This window comes from Puma concolor, chromosome D2 (assembly GCF_028749965.1).
Source record: "Puma concolor isolate L17-30 chromosome D2, mPumCon1.1.hap2, whole genome shotgun sequence".
NCBI lineage: Eukaryota > Metazoa > Chordata > Mammalia > Carnivora > Felidae > Puma > Puma concolor.
In genome coordinates this window covers 1875315-1894599 of record NC_141677.1, presented here as the reverse complement: position 1 = coordinate 1894599, position 19285 = coordinate 1875315, and the positions used below count along the sequence as shown (strand labels likewise).

The following is a 19285-nucleotide window of genomic DNA, read 5'->3' as shown; positions in this document are numbered from 1 at the left end:
CAAATAACCTTCAGTGAAGACTCTCCAGTAACACACAGTTGATGGTGTGCAAAGCACCTAGTGAGAATTAGAAATAGTAACTCCGGATGGTCCCTGCCTACCAGGACTACCAAAAAGAAATGACAGTATTGAAGGATGGAATGCAGGAACCCTATTCTACCCTGCAATTTCCAGCAAAGTGGTGGTTTACTGAAGGTAAAAGGTGAGTAAACATTAACACTATCAGGTGCATTTAAACAAGTACCAGAGAATAGTTGCAGGGGAGAGCATGGGGAAACAGAGGAATATTCCTGCATTCAAGATTCACCCATGATGTTATGCATCCAAGACGTTTTCACATTATAGGTAATATTGAGAAAATTTAAGCTCAGGTTTTAGTAACATCCCTCAGATATTGGTAACTTTATCAAATCCCATTATGTACTCAGTGGAGAAATGTCTGCCTTTCCGGAGCATCCGGAAAGAAGTGATTTTCAAAGTCAACCAGAGAAGCTGTAATTTTGCATATTCCAATTGTTATAGTAAAAGTTAATGAGAAGATCTGAACACTTACAATGCATCAGAGAAAATGACTGCTTGATTTCTTTTGAAATAACTTCTGCTACTGACACGTCATCCTATCAGGAAATTTTGGAGTATCCCAACCTGCATGAACTGACCCCTACATTCAAGAGCCATGAACATGCACAACTTTGCCCCTGTCTTCATTTCAGCATGAAGAGTTATCTACACCCTCTTTGCTGTGTTGTGCACGACCATATGAACTCAGCTTCTTTCATCATATTCAGGACATCTTATGTTACACCAAGGAAGATTCTGGCTTTAAAACTGAAAAAAACATACATCCAATGAAATTTATTATTCATGTTGTCACAATTCTATTTTTTCTGTTTTACTCTGTCTTTGAATCCTTTTTCACTCTCTCTCTCTCTTTCCCATGGACCCACCCCTCTCTCTTATCCAATCCAATTTTGTCACTTCCTGAGGCGCTCTCCACAGATCTGTGGCCGGAGCCTGAGGGCAGTGTCACTTATTGTGAGATGCTGGCCATGTGACCCTGATGCCTCCTCCACTCTTGTCCTTGTCTCAAAGACATTAGATTGCACCTGTCAGAGTCAGGGCCTAGACAGTTTCCTCATAAAGTTTTCCAAGGATTCCCAAACAGATCCATCCAATGTGTTCACAGGTGAAATGGAATGACAGTAGCCAGTGGTCTGTGTTTGACAAAAGTACATGGTACAAAATGTTCTATCTCAACAATGTCCGGGTCCTTCAAATACTTTAAGACAGCAACATTTATCAAGACTTTAAAAATTATAATCAACATAAAATAATGTGACTTAAAAAGAATAAAGGATATTTATTGAAAGGAAACTCGCAAACTGAAGGAAGTGTTGGAAAAGTGAGGCCAAAAATTAGCATGGCCCTGGGTCTCTTACGCAGGGTGAACTCAAAGAAAATCACTTGGCGCATCTCAGGTTCGTAACGGGATCATCTGGGCATCTTTACGAGTATGAATGCCTGGATCCCATCCCCAGACGCTGATGTACGTTTTCCCGCTCTAGTCCCAATGTCTATGCTCCAGAATCAATTTCCAGGAAGAGAGAACGGGACTGGTTTCTGTTCGGTCCAGCTGTGTCCTTTCTGAGTTCCTGCCTGCTGGGTCTGTCCATTTCTGATTGAGGAGTGTGGGGTCTTCGGCTATAGTAGTGGATTCATGTGCTTCTATCACTTTTAACCTCATGAATTGGGATGATCTGTTGTTAGACGGATATACATTAAGGGTTGTTAAGTCTTCTTGAAGAATTAAACCCTTTATTATTATATAATCCTTCTCGTACCTGATAATTTTCTGTGCTGCGAAACTGGATCTTTATGAAATTAATATATTTATATAAACTTTCTTTTAACTGGATCACCGTGATGTGTCTTGCTGTAAGCTGAATCTGAAGCTTGTCTACCTCGTGCCCCCCGCGACTCACCGATTCCAGCTCAGGAGCTCTGCCCTGGCGCTGATGCAGGGTATGGGCTCCAGTGGACTCTGGCTCTTCACACGCCCCCATCTCTCATACTCTGGGGACAGCAGTTTGCTCGGTGACTTCTGTTCTCTTATGGATCCAAGAGGAGTTGGTGAGAGTTCACAGAGCTTTCTCACGTTGTGAGGGCGGGAGTGCCAACCTCCCTCCTCACACGTCTGGTCGGATCACTGACCTGCCTGGGATCACACAACCACCCTCGTGTTGCAGAGAAATGCCATAGCTTGTGGTCCGGCCAGAACTACAAATATTAGGAAAAGGTAATTTCCCACAGGAAAGGGAGTTGCTATTATGAAAAACACAGGGTGAAGAACAATGGCTGGTTTCAAAATAAGCAGAGAAACTCAAGAGAATGAACACCACAGAGATCCAAAATGAAAACAGAAGGCCGAAAGAAGGGCATAGGACTGGGGATGTGTGTCTAAGGAGGTCTTTGAGTATGAACTTGACTGAGATGCCATCATCAGAACCTGTTTGGCAAGCGGGGAAAATGATGCATTTCCTGTTCAAATACACACTTTTATTGTATTTCATCCACTGGATATATTGTGGAGAAATATATTTGGAAAATCCATTTTTCTCACTGCATATTTTATTATACAAATTATTACTGGAGGAAAATGAGCTCAGATTATAAACTCCACTGTAGTGGATCCATGCATGAACTGATTGGTACTAACTGGCTACTTCCTTAACAATAATGCTATGCCATAAAAAGTAATATTGGGGGGAAAAAGGGTTTTACATAGTCAGAAATAATTTTACAAATTTCAGTATGATTTTTGGCCACAAGAAAGTAAGAAATGAAGCTGTATATTTGTTGGGAAAAAGGACTCTCCCTTACTTGTAATCCTCTGCTTAAATGAGAGTAGAGACACACGGTTGCTCTGTATAGAGTGTGGACTGCAAAATGCACATGGGGCCTGGAATTCACAAGAATCACAGAATGTGCCAGCAGAAGGAACACCGCCAGCCATGGAGGCCGCAGAGCGTGTTCCTGGTCTGAAAAGCACAGAGGGCCAGGGCGTGGACGGTGTGAGGGTCACTTGCCATGGGCACAAGAAGTAACCGGGGGAAATTTTTAGTGTTACTGTCAAGATTAAAATGACCACAGTAAGTCCATTTGAATCAACTATTAGCCTTTCATTTGGGGACAGGATCGGTGTGAATAGGGTACGAACTGCTGCTGCCTCAGCCGAATCACTGCAGTGAAACCTCCAAGAAGTTTCCCCACATCCTTCCCTCCGGTGAGATCAAACACTGCAGAAACCACAAGCTTTTCAGAACGTAAATCTCACACCATCACCGTCTCTCCTAAACCTCTTCGATGTCCTGTAGTGTTTTGTTTGCACCTTTTCTTGGGAGAGACTGAGAGTTCCAGGAGATGACGAAGCGTCTCCTGGCGCTCTGCATGCGGCCACTCTCAAACACCTGCAGTTTCCAGAGCCCGCTCACTGTGCCCTTTCCAGCCTGTCTCCCAGCCAGGAAGGCACCTCATCCGCTATGGCACCCCTACGTCCTCCTGGTGTTCCGACGGAAGCCCAAGTTCCACCTCCTGAAGAAGTGTCCCCAGGGACAGTTTATGCAGAACCACCTGCTCCATTGCCTTTCCTTCCCAGCTCACAGCCAGACTACAACGTCCAGGAGAACAGGCAGAACCTGACATGTTGCCACTGGGTCCCACCACTGTCCACCCGAGTCTAACACACAGCCTGGCGCATAGGACACTCTCAGTACAGGTTCGTGTAATGAACTAATAAATCTAAGTAAAACAACAGATGTTCTAAGAACTGTCTAAGACTCTCTCAAAATCCTGTTAAATATAGTTAAAACGCCGTTAAAAAAAAAAAAACATGTGAAAATCAACTTCGTATGCATGCTAATGCTACTGTTGTTTTTAAAAACCTAACAGAATGACTTACAAGATCCTTTCAATAATTCAACTGGGGTTTATAAGATTTGAATGAAGAAAAATCTATCACAGCAATCTGTGAATGCTTTGTTAGAAATAAAAGGCAATCTTAGGAATTAGCAGAAATAAAGTAACATTGACAACGTCAATTAGCAGAAAGATCAAAAGTGATTTTTTCCCTAGATAAAAGGAGGATTATTAATAGCTGGCATGGGAAATCAAAAAGTAGTTCAAGCCTATTTCAGACTGGAGTGTCAAATATTATTGACATTAATATAAAAAAGAAAACAAAGCTTTTTGCAAATGAGTTGCCACCCTTGATGTGAGTCTTTCAAGCTTTCCCATAGTCCAACCAGTTATTAATAAATCAAAGGCAGAAAAGATCAAATCCATCACTTTGTCTTAACTCCCTGCCCCTCCTGTAGCTGCCTGACAGAGTGTGATTTATGATACAGATGTTGTGCTATGGGGCTTGACATGGCTAGCACGGTTGCGTTTAATATTTCCTTGCAATCAGCTTAGATCTCCTCCTTGACAAGCATTTCATCCGCAGGATGGTAAAGGGGTAACTAAATAAGCAAATGTTATATCCTAAGATACACTTGCATTCTCTATGTATTTACAATTAAATCTTTTTTATAACTGTTCAAACATTTGTATTTACAACAAAATCTAACCATTGTCTGCTTTAATCTCTTTAGACACCAAAAATGTTTAGTCCTCATAGATGATGCCTACTCTCCTGGGTGTCGCCCAAACATAGAAATAAAATTTCATCAGAGTTCAGAGTGCCCCCAACTGACATAGCAAAAATATTTTAATTTTTGTTTTACTGATTTGTTCAATCAATTTATCAATCAATCGGTCAGATAGGCTCACAAACCAAACCTTTATGATTCGCTATTAATGATTTCTATTTATGCTTCAGTTTTCTCTTGCTCAAAGTAATACAATTAATAAAAAGCTAGAACATTTTATATATCAGGAATTCAATCATTATTCGTCATTTCTTAACACTATGATGTATTTCTTCCTTTTTCTAATTTAAAGGTTAATTTACTCAGTATATTAAGGTGGCCTAATCCTTGTTTAGGTCAAAGGATTGACTTAAAATAAATCCCTGACAATGAACAAAACCCTTTAAACATTGCCATTCGTATAAAATACGATGTTGGTCACAAGGAAACAATAATATGAAGAAAACAGCAAAATATATGATAAATAGTAAATCCAGTTCAAATCTTACTCCCTGATTATGTCAGAATTATAGTTACATACATGGATATGTGGTTCATTTAATATTTATCCATTAATAGATTTAACAAATGTATTATTTGAGAGGCACTGTACAAGTGCAGCGGTGAAAAGATAAAAGTCTTCTCAAGACATTTTCACTTTATACCACCTCATCCTGAAAAGATTTAGGATGACTTATAAATCATACACAGAGAAAGATGCTACTAATTAAGCCGATGGTTAAGAAAGAAGAATGTGTGGAGACAGAATATAAAGAAACACGAAATTTTCAGCACTGCGTAGACACCATCATTTACCAAAGAGCCGGTTCTCTGCTGCCATGAGCCAGACAGCCCAGGTCCACCAGGGAAGGGGGAACATGAAACCCAGAGGCTGGCAGTGGCCCCAGTGACACAAATACACAGAAGCGCTTTCGTCACAGTTGGGAGAATTTCCAAGATGGCTCGTGATTCTCCATCTTCTCTCTTATCTTGCCAGAATGACCAGGGAACACCTGGTAATTAATGGTGTCACAGAGCAAAAGCGACCTAGAACAATGGGCTCAATATGTAGTCACATCAGAGGGTTTTCTGACCCACAGAACAGACTCTGTGGCAGCAACAATAAACGTTTCTCTGTGTTCCACAACCGAAAATTTAGGGTCGTTCGTGATTGCTAAATAACCTAGTGTATCTTGAATAATACAAATATGTTTATGAGAAGATCCTCAAATTGACCCTAATGAGCAGTGGAGCTGGTCCCTTATGTAACCCACAGGCTTTAAGATAAAAAAAGATGCAGCTCTCTGGAGATAAATGTCTATACATGGTTCTAAGGACAGTAGAAATTCTGAAGTTCATTAAAAAAGTACATCATGTAACGTGTTGAATGAAAAAATTAATAGTTACTAATATTTACAGCCTATTATATTCCACAAACTGTGCGAAGCATTTTCTTTTGAGGATTATTTTATTTAATTCACATAACAGCCCCATGAGGAATATACTATAATTATCATCCTCAGTTCATAGTTATTGAAAATAAGACACAGAGAGGTTAAGGATTTTGCCCAAGGTCAGGCAGTGAGCAAGGGCCACGAAATTAAGAAAACAAAAATGTTTTTTCTCGGAAGAACAAATATCTAGGTTCCCTTTTTAATCAGGGGGAGTATAAAATCCAAAATGTGGGTCTGTCTTAAAGCAGGAAATCAACTTTAATTAAGTTGGAACAACGCAGGACATTTTGGTGTTCAGACTTCATATTATGAATCACTTCTCTGCTGATGGCAAAAGCTAAGAACGGAGAGTATTTATAACCCAGGTTTCAATAATGAATCTACCTTCTGAGTAATCAGGGTAGACGAGGAAGTGAAACAAAAACATAATTCTTCTTGCTCACATATATATGCGGGATTATTTTAGGGTTTAATCACCAATTTCAACATGCATGAGGGGCTCACCCCCCACAACTGACAATACTCTGACACCAGCTGGTTGTCCTACAACTTACCTCAAACACAAGACTGCCCTCCACACTCACCCCAGGTCCTGTGCTTCTAGCCAGCTGGCCATAAACCAGAGGCTCCCCAGGACCCTCTCCCAGCCTTAATTAATTTGCTAGAGTGGCCCAGAGAACTCAGAGAAACATTTTACTTCCTAGATCACTGGTTTATTATAAAAGGATATAACTTAGGAATATAGCCAGATGGAGGTGATCCACAGGATGAGGCGTAGGGAAGGGACACAGAACTTTGAAGTGTTCCCTCACCCTGGAGCTCTCCAAACCCCATCCTTCTGGGTTTCCACAGAGGCTTCATTACACAGGTTTGCTTGATTACATCATTGGCCACCGGTGACTGATTCTGCCTCCACCCCCTCGCCCCTCCCTGGAGGGGGTAGGACTGAGAGTGGCTGGATGTAGCCCCCATCTTTAGGGTACCTAGGGGCTTTCCAAAAGCCACTTAATTAACACAACAAAAGACACCTTCATCATTTTCTTCTCTTAGTAAATTCCAAGAATTTTAGGAGCTCTGTGCCAGAAAAGGGGAGGAAGATCAAATACATATTTCTTATTATAAATCACAATATCACAGGAGTATAGACTTATTAATTGTTATAGTTTTACTAAGATTGATAGTTACAACTGCAAGATAACATTTTAAATCAAAGCTTAAGTAAAGTACCTGGCATGAGATGTTTTCATGGGAAATAGTGCCAGTTCATATTATCTTAATGTAGCACAAATGACATCATAATGTATCATTTCTTTATTTCATTTTCCTTCATAAAGTTGCAAAAGTGTTTTAACTTTTCTTCTGTTGATAATTATTACTTATTCGACAGGTATTATCTCTTTGGGGTAAGGTTCTTTTAGACAGATTAATTGATTTAGAAAATTATGAAGAAACTAAAGTATTGGCAGAAGGTTCTAAAATAAGAGATAATGAAATCGTTGTCTATATGTTACAACAGTCAACAGGAATGTGAACACAGATCTTTTAGTTCTCAGAACACATGTTCTTAATAAGTATTAAGTATTACCTGTATGTCAATGTATTACTTAGAATTCCCTGGGAGAAAACACATAAGAATAGCAAAATTAATAAAAAAGCTGAAGTTATATAGTATTTGTCCTGGCCATCAAGGCAATCTCCAACAGATTCAAAAGAATGTCTCCAAATGTTTTGCTAAACATAGTTTTCTGCTAAACACTGTCTGCACGCTGTTGGGGAGGAAGAATTTTCTATCCCTTTCAAGGTCCTTCTGGCTGGAGTAAGAATCAAATTGAGGTGAGACAAAGTAACAAGAGAAAATAAAATTTAATAGCGTAGGCATGGGGAATCCACACAGACACGGAAATTCCAAAGACAGTGAGGCAACATGATGCTTATATGAGCTAACGAGAGGGATAAGGTCTGGGAGGGGAGATAGACCACTAGCAGGAAGGTGGGAGGAGAAGGTGCCCAGCAAAGGTACCTACCACATAGGCAAGCTTCTTACATAAAGAAGAATCTCTCTTCCTGGTATAAGTGGCAGCTGACAGGGAGGTAAAGAGACTTCCTCTGAATCTTCCGGATTTTGATTGATTTTAACACAAAATAATGTTTATGCTGAAGTGGCCCATCTTGGGGCGCCCTGCCCTTGGCCCCTACAAGACTCAGGTGTAGGCTTACTGACTGATATTACTTTGTGTCTCCTTGTGGTCAGTGGGAGGCATTATGAAAGAGTGACAAAGTCTAGGGGCTGAGTTGTATCCGGCTGTGGAACTCACTTTCTCTACAAGAATCAAACTAACATTAGCAGAGAGATTTAATAGGTTCCCTTGGCCTTACTAACAGAATACTAATTCCACGTGACTTTTCAACCTATCTGAACATTTTCCTGTTTAGTGCTTGCTGTTTAGTGACTCAAAAACATACCTTTGCTTTACAGATCAAATTAGGACCCTTTTAGATCTTTTAAATCCTCTATTAAACATGAGTTACAGATCATGTGAAATTGCCTTAGCGGTAGGAAATCCTACTGATTTGCCCTCCATACCTCCCCACCAAAAATACTTGCTGCAAAAGTCCTTTTATGGTAGAATTTGATTCTCAGGGATGGGAAAGGAAATCAAAAGGTCAAACATAATGCTTTGTCAAAACCTAAATCCAATACTAGCACAAGGACCTAGAAGTACCAATTCTGAAAGGACCATTTAACAGGAAATGAGTATCATTTGTCTTAAGCTGCTTTTATAAATTTTTTCAGCTTTTGTCATCAGCTAGACCCTAAGACTGAACCTTTACTGACCACCTGCATTTACTCACTGAACTTTGCCCCACATTTTCCTTAAGCTCATCTTTCCAGATCATCTCTTAACTCAGACAACAGACCCCACAAGCACAGCATAATGTGATGGGAACCGCAACTCCCCCTCAGGCAATAGCTCTGGCCCCCAGACCACCCAGACCAGTTTGAGCTCAACTCTGATCCATGACTGCATAGATGGACCATGGAGTGACCCACAATTATCTCTCCTCATTATAACACTAAAATATCCACCCAAGGAGGGGCACAAGCCTCATTATGCAACATACAATGTACTTATAGGCAGGTTTCCTTAAGGCGCCTGTGTGACCTCATGCCTTCTCTACAGATGATGACGAGGCTCCCCTATCTAAACATTCATCCTAAGACTAAATGAAAGGAACCCACCCACCCTTGCTGGAGGAGTCTCGGCTTTGGAAGTCATTCCTTGTGATCTCCTTGTTTGTTGTAAATAAAGTTTCCTTTGATTGACAATCCCCCCAGTGTAGTTACTGACTCACTGAGGAGACAACTCACGGTGGTTCAGTTACACGTCTACCCTACAGTTAGTCAAGTGCAACTGCCATTGGCCATATTGTACACACCAACATCTTGAGCAGTAGTCCTTAATTATAATTTAAGTGGGTTAAAAATTCAGAAGGAGGGATTTTTTTTGGTTGTCTCCTTGGATAAAATTATTGTTCAGCAAAATATAAGTTGCAAAAGAAAAGAGTACATTAAAAATAAAAATTGTAGGGGCGCCTGGGTGGCGCAGTCGGTTAAGCGTCCGACTTCAGCCAGGTCGCGATCTCGCGGTCCACGAGTTCGAGCCCCGCGTCGGGCTCTGGGCTGATGGCTCGCAGCCTGGGGCCTGTTTCCGATTCTGTGTCTCCCCCTCTCTCTGCCCCTCCCCCGTTCATGCTCTGTCTCTCTCTGTCCCAAAAATAAATAAACGTTGAAAAAAAAATTTAAAAATAAATAAATAAATAAATAAATAAATAAATAAATAAAAATTGTAGGGCACCTTAGTGGCTCAGTCGGTTAAGTGTCCAACTTTGGCTCATGAGGGTCATAGTCTCATGTTTCGTGGGTTCAAGCCCTGCATTGGGCTCTGTGCGGACAACCTGCTTCAGATTCTGTGTCTCCCTCTGTCTCTGCCCCTCACCCACTCATACTCTGTCTCTCCCTCTCTCTCTCTCTCTCTAAAATGAACATTAAAAAAAAATTGTGGAGCACCTAGGTGGCTCAGTTGGTTAATTGTTGGACTCTTGCTTTTGGCTCAGGCCATGATCTCACAGTTCGTGAGTTCGAGCCCCACATTGGGCTCTGTGCTGACAGTATAGAGCCTGCTTGGGATTCTCTCTCTCCCTCTCTCTCTGCCCCTCCCCGGCGTGTGCTCACTCTCTGTCTCTCTCAAAATTAAACATTTAAAATGCATATTATTATGTTGATTTGTAGGTTTTACTCTGTACAAGTCTTGTTTGGATATGCCACCTGTGAGTACCAGTCCCTTGACTCTAGGCCTGACTGAATATTTGCAGCTCCAGAAAATTCATATGCTAAAATGCTAACCCAAAATGTGATTCTATTTGGAGGTGGGTCTATGGGAGGTATCAGGTCCCATGAGGTCATGAAGGTGGAATCCCATGATGTGACTATCCTAATAACAAGAGACTAAAAAATGTGACTGTCCGCATAAAAAGAGGTACAGAACAGGTGAGTACACTCTCTGTCCTATGAAGACACAAGATGGCTGTCACCAGGGTCTGAACCTACAGGAAACCTCCTCGTCAACTTTCCAGGCTCCAGAACCGTGAGCAGTAGACATTTCTTGCTGCAGCCACCCGGTCTATATTACTTTGTTACAGCAGCCAGAGCTGACTAGTACAAGTTTGAACAAAGCGGGGAGACTGGTGTAAAATGAAGTTCTGGGAAACCGTTTCACGTTCCAAGAATCTCATGCAAAGTCGTTTAAATATTACCACCCACTCCATTTACACGATCAAATTAAGGAAATTTGTGTTTTAATTAAGTCTTTTGGAATGAGCACACTCTCCTTACAGAAACAATTAATAATCCATGAATGTTAATTATGTTTGCCGGGTTAATTTTCATCCTGTATTGCGTTGCAGGAGAGTCTGAAATTGATGAATCTTCTTCCCTGTGCAGTGTCACAGAGCTCAGAGCCAGCCGTACAAATCCCAGGGACGTAGGGTTGTCAAGGCTGGGAGTTCCATCTTGTAAAAGATCTCAGTCTTGAGAATTGAATCGGTAATCAGTCAAACGACAGTGAAACTTCTACAGAGTGAGCTCCTTCCTGCTCAATTTTATCCAGTCTTTAAAGATAATGACTTTTATTCTCTTGATCTCCTATCCATGAACTTTATGATATCATGTCTGTAATGGCCACTGCTTGCAATTTTAAACTTTGATCAAAAATATTCACCTGTGGGGCGCCTGGGTGGCGCAGTCGGTTAAGCGTCCGACTTCAGCCAGGTCACGATCTCGCAGTCTGTGAGTTCGAGCCCCGCGTCGGGCTCTGGGCTGATGGCTCAGAACCTGGAGCCTGTTTCTGATTCTGTGTCTCCCTCTCTCTCTGCCCCTCCCCCGTTCATGCTCTGTCTCTCTCTGTCCCAAAAAAATAAATAAACGTTAAAAAAAAAAATTAAAAAAATATTCACCTGTGCAGCCACATTGTATCGGTTTTGAAGGACGGAGAGCATGATAGAGAAAGCATTTCCTCAAACTGATTCCGCTGGCACACAGGGAGCCATTGACAACAGTACCTTCTTCTGCACCACTGGTAGTTCATGGAAGAAAAGTCTAGAGTGACCTTTCCTGCTTCTGGGGAAGGGTGTGAGTCTCCTCTTCCACTCACTGAACAAGGGTGTTACCTAAGTACCCACGTAATGCTATCAACCAGTTACTCCACGAGGGAAACCGACTTTAGGCTGAAAGCAATGCTGAGTCAAACACCGCAGAGAGGCGGACCAAACCCGAGGTCACTGATGGAGTCCTTGAATTTCTGGCCCAATCAATTCTGAGATTTCCAGCTCCTCTTTCCAGGTGTAATAACCCACTTCTTTCTTAACCATTTAAGTCACACCAAGCTGAAGGTCCTCTTAATGAAAGCTCACAGTGTTCTAATTCTTCAAGCTAGGTGCATTTGTTTCAGACAAAATACTTTAATTTACTTTCTTTATTGTGGTAAAATATACATAAAATTTACCACTTAATCATTTTTAATTGTATGATTCAGTAACACGGAATACATTCATTATGTTGTATAACCATCACAACTATTTCCATAAGATCTTCAAAACCCCAAACAGACACACTGTACGCATTAAGAAAGAACTGTCTATTCCCCTCTCCCCATCCTCAGCCCCTGGTAAATTGCAATCTACATTTTCCTTCGATGGGTTTGACTCTTTGGGATATTCCATATAAGCTGAATCACGTACCGTTTATCCTTTTGTCTTTGACTCATTTCCCTTAGCATGATGCTTTCCTATTTATCCATGTTGTCGCAAGTATCAGAAATCCACACCCTTTCTATATTTTGTTTATTCACCTTTTGAAGGATACTTGGGTGTTTCCCCTTTTTGGCTGCTGTGACTAAGAATTGGGTGTTGGTGTCAGGCTTGGGCTCACAGCCACCTTCTTATCAAAGATAAGCAGCCCTGTGCATCAAGCAGTCCTCTGACTGTTACAGGCGTCTATCAGGACCAAGAGGGCCAACATACTTAACTCACAATTTTTCCCCAGCTTAATGGCTGTTTTATTAATATACGTATATATAATATACGTATATATATACTTTATTTTTAGAGAGAGAGCAGGAGAGTGGGAGAGGAGCTGAGAGGGAGAGGGAGAGAGAGAGAGAGAGAGAGAGAGAGAGAGAGAGAGAGAGAATATCTCAAGTAGGCTCCATACTCAGTGTGGAGCCCAACTCATGGCTCTGTCTCATGACCCTGGGATTGCGACCTGAGCCAAAATCAAGAATCAGATGCTCAACATACTGAGTCACTCAGACACCTCGCTTAATGGCTGTTCTGAAGGAGGGACCGACCCAGAGTTTTCTATCCTGACCTTTTAAAATTCATTTTTAGATAATGGTTTAACTTGGGTGCTGGGCTCACTTCCTAAAATGCTGTCCTAAAAGAGACAACAACCTTTGGATATTAGGTGTTATATTATTTGGTATACCATGAAAAACTTTCCTAGAGATAAAAACTTTGTATCTCATATTTAGCACAGTATTAAGACTACAACAAGGAGGTCATCAGTTGGCTTTTGGTTTGATGTAAAATATATGTGTGTGATGATTTCAGAAAAGTCAAGGGCAAAAATCTTCTCATAGAATATAAACTAATGAGGAATTCATATTTCAAAATAGGTTTGACCGTCATGAGAAGGTAATTAATCTTATGAAAATGTGCCATACAGACTTTTTTCCAGGGACTTTATGATGTTGTTGGTGGGAATAAAAATAAAGAGGCTCTAAGGCACCAACCAGTCAGTCAAGCCTCCCACTTCAGTTCAGGGCATGATCTCCTGGTTCATGAGTTTGAGCCCCACGTTGGGCTCTGTGCTGACAGTGAGGAGTCTGCTTGGGTTTCTCTCTCTCTCTCCCTCTCAAAATAAATAAACTTAAAAAACTAAAGATGCTCTTAACCTACAACAAATGGGAGAAAATCTATATATACTTAAACATATGTACTACCAGTAACTGAAGGATCACTTGCTCTTAAAAAAAATTGAAAAGAAAAAAACAAACTACTTGTCCAGCAACAGAGAAACAGTTATGTACCTTGTAAGTCTGTACGAGGGAGGATATGTACCAGCTGTATACAACAAGTATATACCATACTGACACTAAGACGGATCAGCTCTGACCCTGTTTTTATACAGTCTTTTCTAAATAGCGACAAAAAGAAAGAGAGAGGAAAATAAAAATAAAAACAAAGACAAAAGAGGAGAGGAGAGGAGAAAAAAAAGCTAAAAAGAAATGCTAAGTGAGAATGCAGAAGTTTATTCCTGGAACACTAAAAAGACTTTTCTCTAGAAAGATTTCGGGTCTCTGAAACCATCTCCATGCACCCGAACTGACAGAAGCAAGGACATGGCTGATTTTGCAGCTGAACAAAACCAGTCTTGAGATTGTAAGCCAAAACCAAAGGTTGGACTTACTTTCCCAAACGCTGCTGCTTCCAGGGAGTATATCCCAAAAGACTGCGGATGGAAAATGCAGAAAACAATGAGGTAAACTTAAAGAGGCACAAAGCCACAGTCGTCCCTTCGTACTGAATGCCTCGCGGGTAGCACGTTCTGTTTCAGGCCCTCGGACGCAGCGGAGAACAAAGAGACAAGAACCCTGGCCCTCCGCCAGCTTACATTCTTGCGGCAGGTGACGTGTGGCCAAATACCAAAATACGTGGTCTGTTCAGTAGTGATAAGTGCCCTGGAGACGGTGAAGCAGGAGAAGCCAAGGGAGTATGTCAGGGGCAGGATTCACTGTTTACAAGGAAATCCAGGGAGGTGTGGGGGAGAAGGTGTGGGTAGAAAAGTGGCTGGGACACGGAGAGTAGCTGCCCACCGTGATGAGCATACAGGGTCTGATGGTGTCCTGGGGGTGGGGACAGGAGGCCAGGGCACAGGTGGTGGGGGGGGGAGTTAGACAGTGATGAGCAGAGGACATGACCTGATAGCGTCCTGGGGGGGGGACACAGGCCAGGGGACAGGTGAGGAGAGGTTCTGATGGTGATGAGCAGAGGACAGGGTCTGATGGTGTCCTGGGGGTGGGGACAGGAGGCCAGGGCACAGGTGGGGGGGAGTTACAGACGGTGATGAGCTGAGGACATGACCCAATAGCGTCCTGGGGGGGGACACAGGCCAGGGGACAGGTGAGGAGAGGTTCTGATGGTGATGAGCAGAGGACAGGGTCTGATGGTGTCCTGGGGGTGGGGACAGGAGGCCAGGGCACAGGTGGGGGGGAGTTACAGACGGTGATGAGCTGAGGACATGACCCGATGGCGTCCTGGGGGGGGGGGACACAGGCCAGGGGACAGGTGAGGAGAGGTTCTGATGGTGATAAGCAGAGGACAGGGTCTGATGGTGTCCTGGGACAGGAGGCCAGGGCACAGGTGGGGGGGAGTTACAGACGGTGATGAGCACAGGACATGACCTGATGGCGTCCTGGGTTGGGGAGGCCAGGGCGCAGGTTGGGGAGGCTCAGATGAGGCAGGTGGTGGGGCTGCACTGGGTGGACGTGACCAGTAGTGAGGTCTGTGCAGATGTTGGAGAGCAATGCTCCCAAGAAATGGGGGCGGGGGGACACACGGGAAACTGGCTAGAAGCTCACAGGCTTAGAGCTAATGTGGGACATCTGGAGTAAACCAGGAGGAGGCTCATCAGTTAGCTCATGGGTGTTCGTACTGAGGAGTGCTGACAGGGTCCGGGCTGAGATGGGGACACACGGGGTGAGGGAGCAAGGTGGCCGGGCACTGAACGGGAGCCGGCCCACCGTCTGGGCAGACAGGGAACTGTGGGAACACGTGGTATGACCGTGGCAGAACCACAAGCCATCCCAGGAAGTCAGCACGCTGGTCAGCGGGCTGTGGGGACAAGAGGGGTCAGCGGGCTGTGCGGTAAGAGGGGGCAGCTGACAAGGATGGAAGAGGGCAGGAGGCTGCGGGCTGGAAACCAGAAGGTCCTGGAGGACCACCTCTGGAGGCAGTTCGGGGCTGGGGAGGGAGATAACGTGGGTCTGTCGGGACAGCATCAGAGCAGGGAGACCGTCAGGCCTCCAGGGACTGGGGGTGTGAGGACAGGACACGCCAGCATCCCCTTCTGCCAACAGGGAGCTGGGCCACCGCGTCCACAGGGGCATCAGAGGGCGGAACTACATTCACCCTCCAGTGCACATGAGCACATCAGTTTCTCAGTGTGCAGACAGTGTATGAACTAATTCATTAAATGACTATTTCAGAGACTATTTTATTTTTTTAAATATAATTTATTGTCAAATTGGCTTCCATACAACAGCCAGCGCTCATCCCAACAGGTGCCCTCCTCAATGCCCATCACCCACTTTCCCCTCTCCCCCGCCCCAATCAACGCTCAGTTTGTTCTCTTTATCCAAGAGTCTCATGGTTTGCCTCCCTCCCTCTCTGTTTGTAACTATTTTTCCCCCTTCCCCTCCCCCATGGTCTTCTGTTAAGTTTCTCAGGATCCACATAAGATGGAAAACACATGGTATCTGTCTTTCTCTGACTGATTTATTTCACTCAGCTTAATACCTTCTGGTTCCATCCACATTGCTGCAAATGGCGGGATTTCATTCTTTCTCATTGCCAAGTAGTATTCCATTGTATATACAAACCACACCTTCTTTATCCGTTTGTCAGTTGACGGACGTTTAGGCTCTTTCCATAATTTGTCTATGGTTGAAAGTGCTGCTATAAACATTGGGATGCAAGTGCCCCTATGCATCAGCACTCCTGGATCCCTTGGGTAAACTCCTAGCAGTGCTATGGCTGCGTGGTAGGTTAGTTCTATTTTTAATTCAAAGGCTATTTTAAAGTTATCAAGTGGAAGAAGGCGCAGACCCGGATTGGAGTCCCTAGGACACCACCTTTGTGGCTTCAGGCAACCTTGTAAAATCGCTGTACAGCTTTAATTTAAAGTGCAGGCGATACCACCTAAATTACAGACCGTGATCAAGATTTACCTGTGATGTTATTACTCAATTATAAATCACTTACTCAATTATAAATGTATGATACATGTTAGATGGAAAACTGAATCTGAAACCACAAGGTCATCGTTTAGAAAAATATGCAAATGTAAGATAACATCACTCATATTTTGAAAAACATGAACAGAAGTAGGAAATAATTTACAGCCTTAACGAGAGACTTTGGGAGCAATCACTCCGACTAAGTTTACATGTAGTAAAATGCACGGATTGCAAGCGAGCACCCTGATGCATCCCACACGGGAACACGCTCCGAGAGTTCCCTGCCTCTGTCCCAGCCCGCCGAGGGCCACGACTGCGCTAGCGACCCTCTCCGTGGTTTCTTCTCACCTTTGTGCTGAACTTCATTCGTTTGGAGTCACGCAGTATTTAGTCTTTTGCATCTGGTTTATTTTATTCAGCGTCATGTTTTCGGGATTTATCCATGCTGTTGTACATACGAGCACCCCATTTTCTATTGCTGCATCTTATTACCTTATAGGTCAATATCATAACTTTAAAATACTTTCTCTTCTGGACAGATTTGTCCAGGTTTGTCGAATATGAAAACAGCTACAGATGTTACTACCCTCATCTTTCCAGGGTGATTATGCATCCTCATTTATTTTCGGTGTATGCCCGGAAGTGTAATCGCTGTGCCACTGGACATGTGTGCAGTCCAACGTCATAAGAAGTTGCGAAACTTCCTTAAAATACAGTTGTGCAGTGTTGCACTCCCATCGCAAATGCTGGGACTTCCTTGGGTGCCCTCCTTAGCAGGCAGCGGCAGCTTGTCGAAGCTTCTCTCCTTGCTTTCCTGATGATCCCCTGGGTTCAGCACATTTTCTTACTCTCATTACCCACCTGGCTCTCTTCTTTCGTGAATGGAAAGTACGGATCTTTAACCGAAACTTTAATCTGCTGGTTATCTTTTCCATACAGGGGTGTAGGATTTCTTTCTTCTGGATGAAATCATTTTGTTAGATAGACATCATGGGAGATGTGTTCTCTCACTCTGACATGCCTATTCGCTCTGGTTTTATTGTGGTGGCAACACTTGAGATCAACCTCCTTAACAGAAGTTGTAGGTGCACAAGCCTCTCATGCTGACAGCCTGCCTGACTTGCACACCTGCCCAACTGGCGGCCCCCAGATCCCTCCCCCAGTCCCTGGTGACCACTGTTCTGCCGCGGTCTCTGTAAGCCTGCTATTTTAGATTCCTCGCACAAGTGGATTTGGGTAGTAGTTGTCCCTCTGTGACTGGCTCATCTCACTCAGAATCATGTCTTGGATGTAGTTGCAAACGGCAGGATTTCCTCCTTACTCACGACTCTAGTGACTCCAACAGACATTGTATTATTATACTGTACCTGCTTTACACTTGGGGAAAATTATAGGCTATTAAATTTTTCCTACTTTATTTTCTTAGAAAACTCACAGTGGAGTAAATGTTCTTCAAGGCCACATTTTACTACATTGCATTTCTTGGAAAAAAAACCCACAACAACCCTAATTGCTAAGTATTTGATGATTGAAAACACAGTTTCCTGTTATTTAATTAGAGAAAGTAGATGCATGCAGACTGAGAAGTAGAAATTTTAGCACTGTCCTAGATACTTTCCCCAAATAACGTCAGGCGCGAAAGCAAGTGGTGTTTACATATCTCTTTGTAATAGGCCGTATTTTAAATGCAGAAGTCTATGAAGTGTTTTCTGAAGGAGGCTGTTTTAGCATTGTACGAGCCTCCTGGGGTGTCTCCATCATCTGCTTGGTTCTCCCCATACCCAGACATTAGCCAGCTTCTGTAAGGGACCCTGTGGCATCTGCTCACCTGACCCCACCTGTGTCCATTACGTCTTTGTTTTTATTGTTCCATATCTGCCTCCCCTGTCAAGTGAGATTTTAAGCCTCAGAGTCAGGATTATGTCTCAGCTGTTTTGTAAACTCCACAATTTATAGCATAGGGTCAGACACGAGAAAAATAAAACATTTATGACTGAGGTACTTACTTCCATCCTGTGGGAAAGTCCTTTCATGCTGTAAGACATCAGAGGAGAATCTGACAAATGCATTAAAAAAAATATATATATGGCTGAATAAATGTCAAGATTTGATCAATTAAACTGGCTGCTCTCTTCATCTGAAGTAGAGAGAGACTGGAGATGTGTTCCAACTCCCCCTCCCCACTCAGTGCCCTGGAGTGGCCTCTGTGTCCCCAGCAGAAAGATGATGGGTAGGAAGATGGCATCTTGCTTATGACCATCATTTAATGGTTCCAAATGAACTTGGAAGCCAAGGCAATGCCAAGGAGATTTTTCCTCTGTTTATTTACTTACAATGGCTTTATTGAGTTTTCTAAAATCATACCACATCCCTGTGCATCAAATAAGCGGTTGCACAGAGACAAGCTGGTCAACGTACAATGCTTTTCTCCTTCCAAATTTTATGCAGCGCTAGCATCCTCATTATTCAAATCTTAGAATAAATACTTATGTACAATGTAAGTCTTCAGAGAACCCCTTTTTAATGTATTTTTCTAAATTTTTTTTTTTAACGTTTATTTATTTTGGGGACA

General features: G+C 42.9%; 1 long non-coding RNA gene across 1 annotated transcript in view; it reads right to left on the bottom strand.

The window, feature by feature from the left end:
* LOC147575735 (uncharacterized) overlaps positions 1-18792 on the bottom strand; it is a 148155-nt gene extending 129363 nt beyond the window's left edge. Inside the window, exon 1 of the long non-coding RNA XR_015241958.1 lies at positions 18720-18792. This is a non-coding gene — a long non-coding RNA (uncharacterized LOC147575735). The remainder of the gene's footprint in view (positions 1-18719) is intronic.
* Positions 18793-19285: the final 493 nt, after the last annotated feature.